Source organism: Castor canadensis, chromosome 8 (genome assembly GCF_047511655.1).
Source record: "Castor canadensis chromosome 8, mCasCan1.hap1v2, whole genome shotgun sequence".
NCBI lineage: Eukaryota > Metazoa > Chordata > Mammalia > Rodentia > Castoridae > Castor > Castor canadensis.
The window spans coordinates 44,598,385-44,617,211 of NC_133393.1; positions in this window are offsets into that span (position 1 = coordinate 44,598,385).

Genomic DNA, 18,827 nt, shown 5'->3' on the forward strand with positions numbered 1-18,827 from the left:
CACCTCCTAACAGGATCTGTTTGACATTTCTGTCCTTCATTGTTTAAGCATATATTCATTATTCAAAGGGATTTTGCTATGGTAGGTTGCCTGTGAATATATTGTATTTTAATCAGTCTCACCCCCTCTACTACTTTTCCTTATGCTTCCCCCCCACCTCCTACATTTAATAGCATTCAGTGCATCTCATTGTGCATTCTTCCTACCAAGATGAGATGTATTTTAATATTATTCATTCTCTGTCATTCTCTCCTGCCCCTACTCCCCACTGTTGGAAATATGTTTTATATACATATATATATATATATATACACACACATATGCAAATATGATCATGCTTGTTTTGGTATTTGAATCTGTCTTCCACGCATGAGAGAAAACATGTGACCTTTGTCTTTCTGAACCTGGGTTACTTTCTCCAGTTTCATCCATTTACCTGTGGATGACAAAATTTCATTCTTCTTTATCACTGAATAATATTCCACATAAATAAATATAACATTTTCTTAATCCATTCACCAATAGTAAGGCATCTGGGCTCTTTCCACAGTTTGGCTATTGTGAACAGTGCTGCAATAAACATAGATGTGCAGGTGTCTTTATTATATCCTGACTACATTCCTTTGGATATATACTCAGGAGTAGTATTGGTGGGTCATATGGCAGTCTAGTTCTAGTTTTTGAGGAACCTCCACACTGCTTTCCCTAGTGGTTGTACTAATTTACATTTCCACCAATAGTGCATAGTGGTTCCTTCCCCTCACCCCCCTTCCTCGTCAACATTGGTGCTGTTTGTGTTCTTGATGACAGCCATTCTGGCTGCAGTGAGGTGAAATCTTAATGTGGTTTTGATGTACATTTCCTTTAAGGACAAGGATGTTGAGCACTTCTTCATGTGTTTATTGGCCATTTGGCTTTCTTCCTTTAAAAAATTTCTGTTCAGTTCATTTGCCCATTTCTTCATTGGGTCATTGATTGGGAGTTTAGTTTTTTGACCTCCTCATAAATTCTGGTTATTAACCTCTTGTCAGATGTATAGCTGGCCAAGATTTTCTCCCATTTTGTGGGCTCTCTCTTCAGTCTGGTGATTGTTTCCTTTGCTGTGCAGAAACTTTTTAGTTTCATGCAGTCCTAGTTGTCAATATTTTCTTTTAATTGCTGAACTTTTGGAGTTCTTTTCAGGAAGTCATTGCCTATGCCTACATTTCCAGGGTAGTCCCTATTCCTTTCTTTAGTAGTTTCAAAGTTGCATGCCTTAGAAGGCTTTCTCTCTTTTAAAGCCACCAGGATTCAATTATGAAGGCTCCACCCTAGTGACCTTATCTAGTCCTAATCATCTCCCAAAGGCCCCACCTCTTAAACAGCATCGTCAGATTAAGTTTTCACCCTCTCAGTACTTCACAATGGAGATTAAATTTTAGCACATGAGTCCTGCAGGGCACACTCAGGCCATCTCCAACCTGCAGCAGTAATGTCATTAGAGCCTGGTTGTAGCAGCAATCATGGAAGGGGCTGTCTTGGTCAGAAGAAGGCACCACTGTCAAAATTGTGTCCTGAAGGGAAGGACTGGGACCATAACATCTCAATCTCTCCCTCCCTCTTCCTCCCAAGATCCCACTGGTACCTCCCTTAACCCAGCCACCCAGTAGCCAGAGGACAAGAGAGTCCAGGAGATCTGATCCACAGAGAAGAGCCTCCTAGGTCATGCACAGGGTAGAGAGGGACAATATGTGGGGGACAAATGGAGAATTACAGGCACAATGTTCTTAATGGATCTGCCTGGGGCAAAGTGAGCTACATGCAGGTAAATCCATCCAGTATATTCCCATACTAATCAGCCCCCAAATTAAAGTTGCTCTTCATGGGAAAATTATACAACATGTCAGAAAGCAAATAGTCAGGCCTGGCTATCTCATACAAAATAGATCTAAGCAACTTTGATAGAATGTTTTTAAAATCTTAAGTAAAGCAGTGGAAAAGAAGAGCAACAGCAATTTTCTTCTCCTTATTAAGTTTAGTATGATACAAAGTTACCTAAATCATAACAAACTGACCCCTTTGGTAGTGTATACTCAAAAAATTGAACACTTCTGTAGAGAGCATTTGCTGCTTGCATTGGGGAAATATTTTCAGTGTTTTCTGACCTTACTGTGCTGAGCAGACCCTGTCAGCCAGTCTTTCCAGCACTCTGAATATTCTGGAAAATCTGCACATTTTGTGCTTATCAGAGTGACTGGAGGGATATCAGTTACTTGGTGAGCCCACATTTGAGTCTTAGGGATATGACAATTCATGAATACTTAGAGTTAGGACAATTGGTTATCAGTGAAGCACTTTTTGAAAGATCTGACATCAATCTAATCATAAGGCATGAACTTAACTATTGAATATAGTTAACAGTGAGGGCATTTCTCCCTCCATGTCCATGGGAGACAGGTTCTAGGACCTGCCAGTATCAAAGTTCCCAGACGCTCAAGCCCCTTATGTAATATTCACCTAACCTGTGCAATCCTCCCCTGCACTATAAATCATCTCCAGATTCCTTATAATACTTAATACATTGTAAACACTATGCAAATAATTATGTCGTATTGTTTACAGAGCAATGACACAAGCAAAAAATCTATCCATGCTCAATACAGACAGAATATTTTTCTGAATATTTTCAGTCTGAAGTTGGTTGAATCCATGAATGCAGAAACCAAGGGTTTGGTCAACTGTATATGTTCTCATGACATTTTAATGCTCAATACAAATGCCTGTGTTAATACAGTCACCCGTGTCAATATAGTTCAGTTAAGAAAGTAATAGATTTTCATTGAGCACTTACTATATGCTAAGAAGTTTTAGGAAGTGCAGAACAATAGTATTTCAAAGGATTTCTGTATACTGACAAAATACAAAGCTTTGTTTGTCTACACATCTCAGTGACAATTCTGGGTACTCTTCAGTAAAGCAATCTGCGGTGAAAAGAAAAACAGATTCTGGTCATTGCTTTGCATTTAAATGGACTTTTATTTTGTGCCTCTCTAAGTTACAAACCTTCGGTGGAGCCAGTGTGAGGTTGTATTTAATGAGTGTCCAATAGTAATTGTAAGTGTATTGTATTTGATGATGACAGCAATCATAATTGCAACATAAAAAACAACCATCATCAGTATTTGTGACAGTGCAATCACCATGTTTGCTGTGTCAGGTGAGTGCGGTACAGCACCAGGTGTGTTGGGCAAGCCCTGTGTATCTCCCCCTGATCCCCATGGCACCCAGGGCATAGCCACACCCTGCTGAGAGGACAGAAGTCTTCAAAGCTCCCTGTGGTACTGAGAGCTGGGAAACACTGTTTCCCATTGCAGTCCTGAGGCTCAGCCTGGCACAAAATAGAGTCTCACACATTCATTCACACTTCCAAATAAATGACATAAGAATTCCAAAGCTTCTGCAATAGAAGAAAACAAATAACTTCAACATACCTCCAGTCCCATGATCACACATGTTGATTGCAGACTTTTAAAATTTTTGGAATATTTGCATAGATATAATGAAATATCTTGGGGGAAGGAACCCAAGTCTAAACATGAAATTCATTTATGTTTCATATATAGTTTATACACATAGGTCGATGGTAATCTTATGAAACATTTTTAATAATTTTGTGTGTGAAACAAAATTTCACAATATGGAGTTTTATGCCAGCATACAAAAAGTTTCGGACTTTGGAGCATATCAGATTTTGGATTTTTGGATTAGGGATTCTCAACCTGTACAGTGCTCTCGGTTCCCTGGGAATCAGTAGGCTTTACAACCTGCTTTTCACAAAATGTTTGTGCTCATTGGATATTTGTGCTAAAAACAGATTAGAAGCTAGCAAAGTGAAATCTCTACAGTAGTTCTATGAAAGGCCATAAACTTGTGTCTACAAAATTCCTGTCTCCTAGTGCTTTATTCTCATCGATCCTTTATCCAAGAGGGGGAACATAAACAGCCATGAAGAAGACCACAACAAACACATCTCAGTGAAAATCAAGTTCAGTTTGTGATTTTTAACCCCAGGGCAATTCCCACTTCAGGCTCCATAGTTTTGTGACTTTGGGTGGCAAATCTTTTACTATAGAACCCATGGAAATGTTTCTTTGGATTATAGTTTCTAGGTCATTGAAAAATAATAGATACAGATTTTACATCCCCAATTGCCCCCTGGCCCCCCATAACTAAGTCTCTGAGTACATATTGCATCATCTGTGATGCCTTTTTCTGTTTTGGGGTGCTAGAGATTAAACCTAGGGCCTTGCATATGCTAAGCACACTCCCAGCCCCTGCATAGTCGCTGTGAAACAAATCTAGGCTGTGTTGATATTGCTCCTCATTGAATGTTACTACACTGAATGCTTTGACAAATTGCTGATGCTCAAGTCCCAAAACCCTTGATTTGGGGGCCTCCCACAGCCCAACTGGCTACAGAAGACCTATCGCTAAACTCCCTGAGTAAACGTCTCCCTTGGACCCAGTGTGGATGACGCCTACGCTTATCTGCTTTCTGGGGCTGTTATGAGGATTAATTAATGCTTGTGAAGAGCTATAATCACCTTGGATGAAAGGAGGTCGAAGAATAATGACACTTCAGAGTAACATGGCGTCTTTCATCTGAAGATCTCGAAGCACTTCACAAGTTTGAATTAATTAAGCCAAGGTAATTGCAAGGTATAATGACAATAACAGTAATGATTGTAATTATCCTCCACATTATTTTCAAGAGCTGATTTGAAATCAATTCCTGAACCCAGCTCTGCGTGGTACTGGTCCCTCTTGCTCTCTGTGGCTTGCAGTATGAGCCTCAGGGGACCTGTCCCCTTGGTCACTTGTTACCCTCCTCACCAGCAGTGCCATGGCTTCTGCCATTACCGTGGAATGAGTGTAGGCTTTATGGGAAGGGAGAGTTAGCCTTCTGGCTTGGCCTGGTTGTTAGTGGTGATATTTGGAAATGAAAGGAATGTACCATGAAAGGAAATACTTATTGTGTATCCAGTGTTTTTGCTTGAAATCATTTTGCGTGGATGCTTTCTTAGCTGTAATTTTTACCTAAAGTAGCTTTTATAGCACTTGCCACGTGCTGGGTCCTGTATATTAAATTATTTGACTCTTAAAATAAGGCTGTGCGGTAGGTCCTATTATCACCATTATCCCTGTTGCCCAAGTGGGGAAACTGAGGCACAGAACCATAAAGTAACTTACTCAGGTTGCAGAGTTTATCATGACCAGGTCATGAAGCTAGTTGGTGGCAGACCTGGGAATTGATGACATGGGTACACTGGCACCAGGATTTGCACATGTCAGCACTGCATTGTACTGCCTCTGTTAAGAGGAAATAGAAAGATATTTTTAACACAGGAAAACAGTTTTTCATATCTTATGAAAGTACTTTTCCATTTTCCAGAACCTTCCCGAGAGTAGGTAAATTCACAGCTTTGGAATTGGGATAGCTGGATTTAGACCCTAGTTTTTGCTGCTTAGTAGCTCTGCCACCTGACGCCAGTTACTCAGCCTTCTGACGCTTCAATTGCCTCACCTGTAAGACAGGGTAACAGAATTCTTTCCTCACTGAATTGTGTGAGTGGTATGTGACTTAATACCCATAAAAGGATTAGAACCATGTCTGGCACATAATAAATGCTCAATAGATGACAGTTGTTATAATCACCTACTGCTAAGATTTGAATATGGTTTGTTCCCCCAAAGGTTTGTGTGCTGGAAACTTGGTCCCTAATGAAGTGGTGCTGAAAGGTGGTGTGGCCCCTAAGAAGCAGAACCTGGTGGGAGGTGGCTGCATGAGTGCCATGTTGAGGAATTCACCTTGGTCTCCCAGAATGAGTTAGGTCTTAAGGAGTGGCTTCATTTTCATGAGAACGGGATGTTATAAAACAGGAATCCCGACAACTCCGTGCTGTCTTGCTGCTTTTCTAGCCATATGATTTTCTCTCTGCACTCCTGACGTGTGATGTTATCTGCCATGAGGTCCTCACCAGGAGTGGATGTGAGTTCCATGCTTTTCACCTCTAGAACAGTGAGCTACACAAACTTCTTTTCTTATAAGGTACTCATCTCAGGTATTTTGTTATAGCAGCATAAAACAGAGGAAGATATTTATTCTTGAAATTGAATATCTAAGAGGTTGTGTAACACCATTGCTTGTATTAAGATATGAGCAAATGGGAGTTCTTAGAAGGTATTCAGACCAATTTTTATGGAGTACTATTGTGAACTGAAAAATTCTTCCATGATGTTAAAGGTTCATTCTGTAGTAAAGATAATTTGGAAATCTCATTGCTCTTAGTAGGTTTAACCACACCATTCTCTCTTATCTTGCTTTTCAAATTGGCTTATTTCTAGCTTATTTTACCTCTCAAATTTGAGGAGGAAAAGCACTGAGCTGTTGGGATTTTTCAAGGCCCTGAAGGGCCTTAAACCTGAGAATTTAAATCTCTAGTTAGCTTCTCACTATAGCTGCATTGTAAGAATCACCTGAGGCCACGTCCTAAATTATGGATTTCTGATGGGAAAAGCCCATCAGGTGGCCAGACTACAGGACACTGTAACTGGGACCTTTCACGTTTTACAAAGCTGATCAGTGTGACATAGCATCAATTAGCATTTAACTACTTGAAGTTGAATTATCTGGTTAGGTATCTAAATATGCAAGGCAATGTTAATGGATTATTTAAAAACTTTTAGAAATTCACCTTGTATGAATATGGCCACTGTACTTTATATATTTGTATGAAAATAGAACAATGAGACCTGTTGAAATCATTTTAAGTAGAGGAAAGGGGGATGAGGGAGAATGATAGTAGGGATGAACCTCACCAAAGTACATTGTAAGTGTAGATGGAAATGTCATAATGAAACCCCTCTGTACAACTAAAATGTTAAAATAAATAAAATATTAAATAAAAATTTCACCTTGTACCTTCAACTAACTTGGAAATGTGAATCCTGTTTTACATTCACAGGACTCTGTCTTTTTCTCTTCTGATGCATTTGACACTGAAGGTGTCTTATGTTGAGTTTTTCAGAACCCACTGAAGCCTATTATTAGGGCTGTTCCCAGTCCTACATGCTCTGTCACCAGAACTGGCTGTACCAGCCCAGCCAGGAGAGTGGAGTATGTAACTGCCACTCTACTGGCCACCATATCTGCTTTCCAACCACATCTACCATTGACCTTTCAATCAATTGCTGAATCAGTCATTCAACACTGATAATCTGGTCATTTATTTATTTAGATTTAGCTTCTTACCCCATGAAGGATAGTAAAACCTTCCTCTAATTCTCTTCAAGGTAGCTCTGCTTTAATGTTGAGTCTTTATAAAATGCATTCCTAACTAGTGCTCAGTTAGACTAGAGGCTTTAAAGAGGGGTGTCAAAGGAAGAAAAATGTACCTTCTGCCAAGTCCAAAATACTAGAGTGTTTGGCTTTATTAATTTTTTCCCTTCAATGTTGAAGATGGAAACCTAGGCTTCAAGCATGCTAGGCAAGTGCTGTACCACTGAGTGACATCTTCTGTCCATTGCTTTGTTGTGATGGCACACTTGTCAATATTTTTTGTCTCTTGACTGCTTATCCATTAGGAAACCCAAGGAATCCCTTGGTTTTCATGCTGAATGCACGGGTAAGAAGAGAGGCAAGATGGGTGGTGCTATGAGGGTTCTTACAGGGTGTATCGGCAACTGCTGGAAGACAAGGTCAGTCAGGTCAGCCGAGGCTGGTGTGGTCCTTGGACGGGAGGAGCCTCGTTGGGGTCCTTTGGAATTTTCCTGGCAGTTGATGCAGAACTTAGCATTGAGGTGATAAGCACTGTAATCTCTCCCCTTCTTCTTTTCTCTCTCCTCTTCCTTCCCATCCCACCAACAAAGGACAGTCAACCCTCTGTATCTGTGTATTCAACCACACATCTGTATTGGACATGCAGAGACTCCTTTCTTGTCATTATTCCCTGAACAATGCAGTATAACAGCTCCTGACATAGCACTTGCATTGTATCAGGTATTGTAACTAATATGGAAAAGTTCTAAAGCACACAGGTTCTATGCAAATACTATGCCATCTTACACCAGGGTCTTGAGCATTCTTGGATTGGTGTCTGTGAGGGGTCCCAGAACCAGGCTTTGGGGAAGCTGAGGGATGACCATACTGGAGCTAAGAGGGATTAGAATATGAAGGGGAAGGAAGAGAATAACAGGATCCTGCAAGACTGATTAGAAACTGATGTGGAGACCCTTTGGGGCAGAGGGAGAAGGAGAGCAAAGGTAAAAGGTAACTGTCCTTTCCTCCATCTGTGGAGATGAGGTTCTTCCTGTGGTTTTATGACTTGGGACCTGAGAGGAGAGCTTGTAGATATCTTGGAGCCGGGGTCTTTCTCAGTGTCCTCACCACATACTCTTAGGTCAAGTCTATGCAACAGAAGGTAGATGTCAAGAAAGAATGTGGACAGTTAAAACAAAAATAAAAACAAAACATATTATAAGCAACAATAAAACTGAAGGGGAAGGAAAACCAGAAACTCTTTTCTTCTTTTACCCAATGGAACTATTTGCCAAGAGAACATGTTTTAGTTTTCTTCCCAAAAAAAACTTCAGAAAAAGAATCAGAGGGACATAATAATGCTTTGTGAAACTTATGAAAAAAAATCTGGCCACAGAGTATCTAGCAAGGAAGTTGAAATTCATGCAAAACATAGTGATATTAAATCACTCTAAATTTCTAAAAGAATGGCCAAAAAACCCCAAAAGACTTGAGAAATATAGTACAACTAAATTTCTTGCTTAGAATAGGAAAAGAGTAGAAATGTCAGTGACACTAAAATTAGAAAGAATAGCTTCAGATCCTTATTCATTAAAAAGGAAGAAACAAGATAGGCATGGTAGTGTGTGCCTATGGTTTCAGTTACTGGGGGGGCTGAGGCAGGAAGGTTGTGAGTTTGAGGCCAGCCTGGGCTACATAGTGAGACCCTAACCCTGTCTCAAAAAAACAAAATGCCAAAAAAAAAAAAAAAAAAAAGAAGAAAGAAGAGGAGGAAGAGAAGACAGAGCAAGTTGCTCTCTCTTTGCTCTTTTCTTTGGAAGTTCTTGAAATCATAGACTATGATTTTTGAGTGGATTTTCTTCCCACAAAGACAAAGGATGTTTTAAAAATGAAAGGCATAAGCAGCAGAGAAGAAAAGAGTATGGGAAGATGTCTTCTCATGTTATCCTTTTGAAAACCTGAGATGAGACCATCTCTTACCACAGACTTCCACTGCAGTCACCCACCTACCTCCACGTGACAAAGGCACAACATTACATCTAGCCATGTCACTCCTACTTCAGTAGGAAGGCGGACCTTTCATTTTTATGGGAACACCTGCCATAATAAACAGTTGTCCTAGAGAGGTTTCTAAAGTAGGAAAAGTATTATTGTTTATATTTTTCTAAAGTACACCAAAGAAAGGCAAAAATACATACAAAGAAATTAATTCAACTCTCTGTCTGCGAAAAGGTGAAAATAATGTGGGATGATTTTGTGGCCGTTACTCTCAGCCAGGTCTCATGGAAAGATAAAGGTCATGAATATATATCCCCTCACTTTTTTTCCTGAAAAGTATCAAAAAAATTTGTTCATGTTTTTGTCAAAAACTGAATTTTCTGTGTCTAGAAGTTTCAGGTAAATGAAATGAAGTTTTTCCATGGAGGCCTACAGATGTGTAGTATAGCTTCGTCTTTTCTCTTTATTGTTTCCTTTGTATTTCCTGAGCAGTTGTCTGAGACACTGCTTCCAAAGCAAAAATGTCTTCCACTGGTGTCAATTTATTTTATTTTATTTATTTTTTGCGATGCTGGGGATTAAGACTGTTGAGCATGCTAGGCAAGTACTCTACGACTGAGCTACATGCTCGGCTCCTTTGTTTTATTTTATTAACCATTCCTTTGGATGCATATAGGAATTATTAACAAGATTATTAGCGTTTTTTTTTTTTTGACCTTGGATGAGTTGTGACTGAGTTGAGTCTCTGCTGTGTGTGTGGTTTGCTCCGCTAAGTGTAGTTTGGTGCAAAGCCACTCTCCCCTGTCTCTGGGAGCTGCCTGACATCCCAATGTTCCATCACCTTCAGCTCCTGTCTGGGAACAATGGTGTCTGTTGACAAGGTTTGTCAAAGTGCAGTTGTGGAAAATGTGTGAGGTACTTACAGAGTACTTTGGGCATCTTAGAAGAGAGGCATGATGTAAATACAAGGGAGTAGGCATGGAGAATGTTCTCTCTCCATGGAAAGAAGAGCTTGACACGCTGGTGACAGTTTCTGGGTTATGTATTCCAGATTCTGTGTGTGTGCATTCCTGTGCAAAAGGTTGTACCTCCACTTGTGGTCAGGAAGTGGAGTTTTAGAAAGGTTTTTTTAAAGGCAGTTGGAAGGAAAGGTGTGCCATAAATGGAGGGTGGAAAAGAAGATTTGTGAAGGTACAGAGTGACTTCTACAAAGAGGGAGAGGGCTGGGGTGTGGCTCAGTGGTACAGTGCATGCCTAGCATATGTGAGGCTCTAGGTTCCATCCCTGGCACCACCAAGAAAAATAAAAAATATTTCAAAAACAGAGTGAGCAGAAATGTGAAACTTCCTTGGTGTGCAATTAAAGGAAACTCAGGAAGACAAATTAGAAAACGTTTCCAGGAATCGGATGTGGAAGGAGGCTTTTTCTGGCTCCATAGCTGTGAACATTAGTAGTACTCCTTTGTGTGAGTTTGAGAAGGAAAACCTCAATTTAAAAACGCAGGCAGGTGTTGTGGCAAGTTTGTAATACATTCTAGACAGGTTTTCTTTCTGTGAACTTGGAGGATGATAGTTAGTTGCTACTTATGGGAAGTGAGTCATCATAAAATAAATATGCAACCCTGACCCTGAGCCCTGGCACACTCAACCCTTAATAAATTCCTGATTAATCCAACAAATATTTAAGTCACCTAAGACAGACAGGCCTGCTTATGGACTTGTTTGGTAAAAATTACTATAAAAAAATGAAAGGTAACCAAAACATACAGGTAGAATTGGCATTTTACTTTGCCTGGAGGCTTGCCCTGATAAATAAATGATGAAAGACAAAGAAGAAAAAGATGGATTAACAGAGTATGATAAATAGCTGAACTTGGTTGTGGGCATGAACACTGTGGCAGGAGTGCCTCACTCTTACCTTCCAGCCAGTTTGGTTAATTCCGGGGCCCGAGGTGCAGGTCTTCCTGAGCAGGGACTCGTGTGTCCCTGTGCCATTTCTAGACTAGAGGAGCTAGGGGAAGCTAGAGGATTTTCATGCAAAGTTAAAACTGCCACCTGGAATTAGAAGAGCTGTGTTTGAATCTCAACTTTGCCATATTAGTCAGGGTAACTATCATTTTATAGAGTTAAAAAATAGTCTACTTTTACAGATCTACAAAAGTAGATAATTTCTCACCAGAGTGGTTATATGGATCAAATTTAAAAAACAAACGTCTGATTCAGGCATGGTGGCCACGCCTGTAATCCCAGTACTTGGGAGACTGAGGTAGTAGGATCTTGAGTTGGAGGACAGCCTGGGCTACATAGTCAGACCCTGTCTCAAAAAACAAAACAAAACAAAAGTGGGGGTGAGGGGATTTGAAATCTATTAAAAGATAATGAAAAGCAAAACACATTTATATTTATCTTAGTGGCTAGAAGAGCAGGCCTGTATTATAATTGCTTTGAATTCTTTACTATAGAAAACCAGATGTTACGTACTTAAAGTTCAAAAACTAGGCATGATCAGGATGATTTGGGAGTTGAATCTTTAAGTAGAAAGCAGCAGTACAACAATCTCATCAGATTTCTATCCTTGTGGTAGAATATTGGGACCCACTCTGAAAAGAGTCCTCCAGGTTTTTCCATCACCCTTGGATTCCCAGCCACAGTGAAACTGGGCATCAATTCATCATGACACATGCTTCCCGGCTACATTAAAGCAAAAATGAGTTTGCCAAGAAAAAGCAGCTTTGTGCAGAGGGCGTAGTGCAGGTCCTGGGAAAACTCGTCTGCCTGGTTTCACCTCAGCTCAATCTTTTGAGTGCAATTTTTGATGTCAGCTGTACCAAATAATATTATACTAACCATCACCCTGATGCTGATTCCTCATTTGTGAAACACACACACACACACACACACACACACACACACACACACACACACACACACAGAGTCACCGGAAAATCATAAATTGACATAACTTCCTAGATGACCCCAGGACTTCAAAGAGAGAAGCATCTATCAGATAAGAACCTGTATGTGTCACTTGTGTTTGAAAATGTTAGTCACGTTTAAATAACTGATGAGATACTTTTTTTTCTTTTTTTAATTTTTGCACAGCAGAGCAAGATTCAACAGACTGGAAAGGTCCAATCCCTGTCTTTCTGGCATTTTTGGTTTTATTTTTTTTCTGCTTCCTTCACTCTGGAGGTAGTCACAGTTTGGCCTCCCTGTCTACACAGGTTGCTGGGCAGGAGGAGAATCTGCCAGACTGAAGACTGCATTGTTCCTGCCTCCCAGGGACAGTCAGCAGGCTTTCCCCTGCCCCCTGCTCTGTCACTGAGCATGCCGTAAGCACACACTTCAGCACACCTTGTCATCACAGGAGCTTTCTGGAGGCACGCCAGCTGGAAGGCCCAAGGTCAAGCAACCACCATGACTATCAGCAACAAGGAGAACCTTGGGGGACCCACGGAGGTGACGGCAGGTGGAGAGGCAGTTAGTGAATTCTGCAGAACCGCCTGCTTGCTGCTGTGGCTTCAATGGCAGCGGCTGCTGTGAGTTCTGGGAAAGTTTTATCTACTGATCAACACAGTGTGCCAGAGGGCTCATGGGATAGCTTGCCTTGGCAGAAGCTTCCAGTGGTAGCCTGCAACTAGATGGCAGAAGGAAAAGACAAAAAAAAAAAAAAATGTAACACAAACCAGCAGGATCCGCTCCTCAGAGCAGGAACACAAGAACACCAGCACCGGCCTTCCCTGCACTAACCCTGCTCCTGCAGCCATGGCTGCACGCTTGTATTAATTACTTCTCCTTCCCAGGCGCATTTAGTCCAAACTACCTTTAGAGTTCAAAGTGCAGGAACAAAATAACTTGGGTTGAAAGCAATTAGCAAACAGGTTATTTTAAATTGACAGACACTTTTACCAGCTGGCCCAAATAGCTTGTATATGTCAGAGCTCAGCTAGTAAGCCCATGTCTTCCATGAAAGGATGAATGGGTTTTTCTTTTTAACATCTCCAGTGATATTCATTAATTTTATTTTGAGATTTAAGTATTTTTATTAAGAAGTATTTACTACAGAGCTAAACCAAAGAACTAATAAAAGTAAAAGCTTACACAAATGTCTCTTTGATATTAACCATCTTTATTTGTATATAAAGATTATGATAGTTTCTATAAATGCATTATTAATTTGTTGCCAGTATTTCTTTATTAACTTGGAATTTCCGTACCATCCCTGTAACACTTTTGTTGTTATAGTTTTAGGGATATATTTTTTCCTGTGTTATTAATACATAAAGCTTTTTTTTTCTCCTATTTTGAAAGTAAGTTCTCTGTTCATGTTGCCTTAGTGGGAGTTTAACAATATTGAATGAAGAATGAATTGCTTTCCAAAGCTCAAAATACGTAACTGCAGGAGAAATCCCTAGAATTTTATACCAACTTCTTCTAAGTTAATAATATCCTGACATTGCTTCATGAAGGGATTCTTCGTAGGATGATGGGTTCCTTGATAGCCTTTCACGTTACTTGATTTACATGCAACTTTTCAGGAACACTTAACATAAAGTGGGAGAATGCCCATTGGGTTATTGTGGGTGGTAATGACACCTGGGGAGTAGCTATGTTTTAGTGTCATTAATAGCTGCAGTAAATGCATATTGATTAACATGCATGCACACATGCAACCTGCTCTTCAATATGTTATTTAGATACACTAAGTAGAGGTGGTGCTCTTTTGGTTTTGTTCAGCGCCTGGAGCACTGTTGACGTTCATTAAAAGTTAAGGACAGTCATGTCTTGCTAACAAGCAATGTAAATTTTTCTTTTTTACAAAACCATTGGGAAAAAAATGGCAAGTCATAAAATGCCAGGTAAGACGCACAGAGGTATTCTAGTATCTTTATCCTGATGAAGCTAAGCTAAGTGTATTTGGTACATTTTTCTCACTGAAGACTTACCTCTCAATATTGACTCCTTGCATCATTAAAAAACCAAGAGAAAAGGCCCATAAGATCATATGTTAAGACTAATTAAATAGGCACTTCTGAAAATTAATTAAATTCAAAGGTCCAACCTATGAAGCTATAATGAAAATTGAAATGTGTAAAATATGTGATAAGACATTAAGTCTAACTGTAACCAAATGGCTAAACTAGATGTCATGCATTTACCATTAACCAATTCTGAATTGTATTTTACCAGGTAGACTCCACTGGGGAACAGTCAGGCTCTTTGGGAAATACTTTGCCCTTTTTCTTATAATAACAGCATTCCAAGGAACAGCCTTCTAAGATAAAGACTGGAGTAGGAAAACTGAGGGTCTGGCTGGGCACTGTTGCTGATAGACTCTCACTCTGAGGAATCTTTTACCCATCTGGGCTTCTGTTCCTCCTTTCTGCAGGTGAACAGCTCATTCCCACATTGAGCTTCCTTAGCTCCTTTTAGATTTAAAAGATGATTTCTAAAGAAACAACTTTATACAGATTGCTGTGTCACCACAGAAATTGATGGAGAGTCCAAAAGTTAGTGCAAAGAGCCTGGAGTCAGAGTTAGGAGACCTGGGACATATGTCTTGATTTCTGAATGTATGTCATTTTCCATCCTAAAATGTGAAGTATAGCAAACCCCTATCTAATTTGTCTGGGTGCTGTGAGAATGCAGTCTCATACATAAAAACAGAAAAGCTCCCAATATCTTTAGGGTTTATTTGAAAAATACAATATAACAATTTATTTTTAATAATATATGTTATGCAAAAATGATATTAGGTTTGGGGCTTATAGGGCACCTGATGTTATAGATATTTATCTCCAAAACACACGCAATCTTCTTTAGTTGTCCTGTTTTTTAAAGCATGGTACTCTTGAAAATTTAAACTTAATAAAAAACATCCTGGTTTTTTTAAGTCAGGCGGACGAACTTCCAATCTGTAGAACATGACTATTTCTTCTTGTTTCAGATAACTAGAACACAAGTATGCTGATTGAAATACAGCCAGAAATAGAATTCCCTATTAATCGAAAAAGCTTTAGTGAGATTCATTTCAATGTTTCCATTTGTATGGTTATATTACTAAAAAGCTTCTCCATAAGTTACACACACAAGCTAAAATGGTTGCAAGATCACAGTTTTTGGAAGGGAATTAAATCCTATACCCCTTCATGTGCAAACTCTCAGCTGATCTAAGAAATACCTCTTTTTGCCCTCTTGAAAAAACAGACAAGGAGAACAAAGCCTAAGAACAATGAAAGAAATGAACCCTCAAATATGGCAAGTACTTAGTATTACTAGTGGGGAAATTGCGGCAGGATGAGTCACTTTCATAAAGTCAGTTGTCTTTTGGTCTCCTTGACTAGAAATTCAGGGCTCCTTCTTTTCTTTTCTTTTTTTTGTATATATATATATATATATATATATATTTTTTATTCACATGTGCATACATTATTTGGGTCATTTCTCTCCCCTGCCCCGCTTCCCCACAGGGCTCTTCCTGCTGTACCTGCTATTCCTGCTGTGAGCATGTTGGAAATGGGAGAGGAGACGGGTGGGAGAAAAGATCAGGGCCTCCTCTATACTCAGAGGACCCATGTCTATCTAGGCAGAGTCTCCCAGGGGACCACTAAGATTTACCATCTTCTGCAGACAGTGTATCCCTCCTTTCTGTTCAGTAGCTTCCCTCCTCACCCTTCCGTCATACTCTTCCAATTGCCAAGTGGTCTTAGGAAATGAAACACAGGCCTCCAACCATGGAAAGTCTTGCTCTACTTATTTTTGGCCTTTCTGTTCTAATCAAGCAGGAAACACATCCCCAAATTGGCAAAATCTGTATTTTTCTTGTGTGTTTCTCCACTGCTGTCCATTCTAGGAAATAAAGAGTAAATAAACATAGCTGGTCTTCCTTTCTCACTCATGATTGTTCTGTAAACAATAACATTCATGCTATCCTGCTCTAAGGAGGCCATAAATGTGGTGACTCTCCTGTGCTGGCTATCTAGTCAGGTCCTTGAGGACTTCCTCTTAATCTTCTAGTCTTTAGGGGATACCTGTCATGCTCCAGGCATTTGCATTTTTTTTAAGATGGCCAGTTGTAAATTTTCTCACTTATATGCACCAAGCTTGGGAAAGGAAAAATGTTAAGTCTCTCCTGCCACCTTAGAGCAATAGCCCATGTAGTAAAACTGCCTGTCTGACACTATTCAGGGTGTTTACAGTTAATTTACTTAGCATCCATTTATTCTATTTCAGGAGGTTCCCAGAGGCAAAGTAGAGGCAGAGGCAAGGGTGGGATAAGTTCATAAAAAGTGGAATTCCCAAGCTCTAGTTCAATGTTAGTTCTGAATATTCTCTGGTCTCAGCAGGTAGTGTTGGGATTAGAAAGCCTAAGACAGCAAATTACTATTACTTTGTGCTAGAAAAGTCAGCTATGAAATTAATTTGGCTGGTATTAAAAACAGTGCTAATTGTAGGCTCAGAAGGCACAATACATTTTATTAGCACAAACTATATTATTGCATAATTATTATTTACTCATAATGCAATCATCCTATCAATTTGCTAGAATTTTGTCTCCTCTACAATTATTTCTTTTCTGTTGCCCATCAATAAAAGGATAGCAGCTGAACACAAAACAATGTGTTTGTAAAGATTCCATTCTGATGAGGGGAAAATGCCTTTATTTCTAAATGGTTGATTTTATAGTCTAGACAAAAAATGTCAGAAAGAGCAACCTGGAAAGGCCACTTACAGAAGTTTCTAGTGTTAGGGATTTGGAACTGTTGTGGCAGCATACTTGCTTTTAGGTCTTGACTGAAGGAGCCTGAGACACAGGAGGTAAATATAAGGTAGTCCAAGCTGTACATGTGCTAGCCTTGTTTTTCACCATTCAGCAGTATGAGACTGGGCTAGCTTCACGGGTTTGTTCACTAAAGAAGCATCCCACAGCTTTCTTGTGCACGTGTACAGAAAGGAGTTATGAACAAGAATGGGGGTGCCAAGAGAGAATACAGAAGGGAAGGGGGTTCTAACCGAATGAGAAAGGTAGGTCACGGGTGTACTTTGTATGCTTTCCACACGTCCATAGCATACCACACAGTTCTCAAGGGCAGAAACAGTGAATAATCCAACTTTGGTTTGCTGAATGCATTTCACTAACCTCACTGAAAGCAACCCTGATGATGCCTGGAGGTAGAACTGCAGAGCTCCAGGGGTTTAGTCTGAGGACACCGATATCAGAAAAGGCCAAGTTTTTGATTTTGAGACAAGTACTTCAGCATAACAGTGTAATGACATTACTGGTTTTGAATATTTTGTGACTCCTGCCAAGTATTACATTCTCTTGTTCAGATGTGCATTGACTTGGAGGCGAACAAAGTATTTTTCTAGAAGGAGCTAAAGTTTTTATTCTTTGTATGACAGGAAATAGTGACTTCTCTTTAAGGATTTTGGTATATATGAGGGATAAAATTGAAAGGCTGCTTCAAGCTTGCTGGTCTCTGGGCATTTCTGGAATTAGATGACAATTATAATAGTTGTTAAATAATTTTTTGGTAGTAGCCTTCTTAGAGTTAGTGATCCTTGTTTGTGACAATAGATAGATAATAAAGCAATATATTGAACTATTCTTATCATTTCCTACTTGCAAAGCTCTACCCATCCACCTATCTACGATTGGCTGTCAAGTCAGCACTCATTTTTCCCTGCAGAATGGATGGATTATTTGTCTACTTCTCAGTAAGATTATCCATCCACTTCTCTATCCTCTACCTCCAGCAGTTCAATGGGGGCCTCAACTCTTACAGGACGCCTTAGAGGTGAGGGCCAAAGTTGGGAAAAAACACTGTTCTGAATGGGCCTGTCATGGATTAATATGGAACACACTCTTTTTTGCAAGATGAAATAAAAAAACATTCATTTGAAAAAGTGGAGATCTATTATTCAAAGTTATAAGAGCATTCTATTTCATCATATCTGTCTTATTTATTTACCCATATATTGACATACATGCATACATATATGGAAGTAAACTTAAGGCAAAGTTTCCTTAAGGATCTTGGGAATTCCTTTTTTATTCTTAAACTCAGTAAGCTATATATTTTCTCAATGATATATCACACTTACCAAGCCTGAAAATCAAGTTTTTCTAGCCTTATTGAACTAGAACTGCATTTTAAAAAAAATCATTCTGAGGGGAGTGAATTAGAAATTCACTGAAACCGTGAAATTCCAAGGGACAGAGGCTCAAATGGCACATAAAATAAAGTGGAATGTTTACATATGTAGGTAAAAATTCAACCTAGTATTTCCTTTCCTTCCTTCCTTCCTTTCCTTCCCTTTCTTGGAGATAGTAGAGGTTGAACTCAAGACCTTGAGCTTGCTAGGCAGGTGCTCTATGGCTTGAACAATGCCCCCAGCCCTGTAATTTCATTTTGAAACATTTAAAATTCCATAAACCTTTAAGAGGTTCACAGGTATATTATCATGCTCATTAATTTATCTTTGTAGTAGCTTTAGTCTTTATGAGTCCATTTATTAAAATGCTGCTTTAC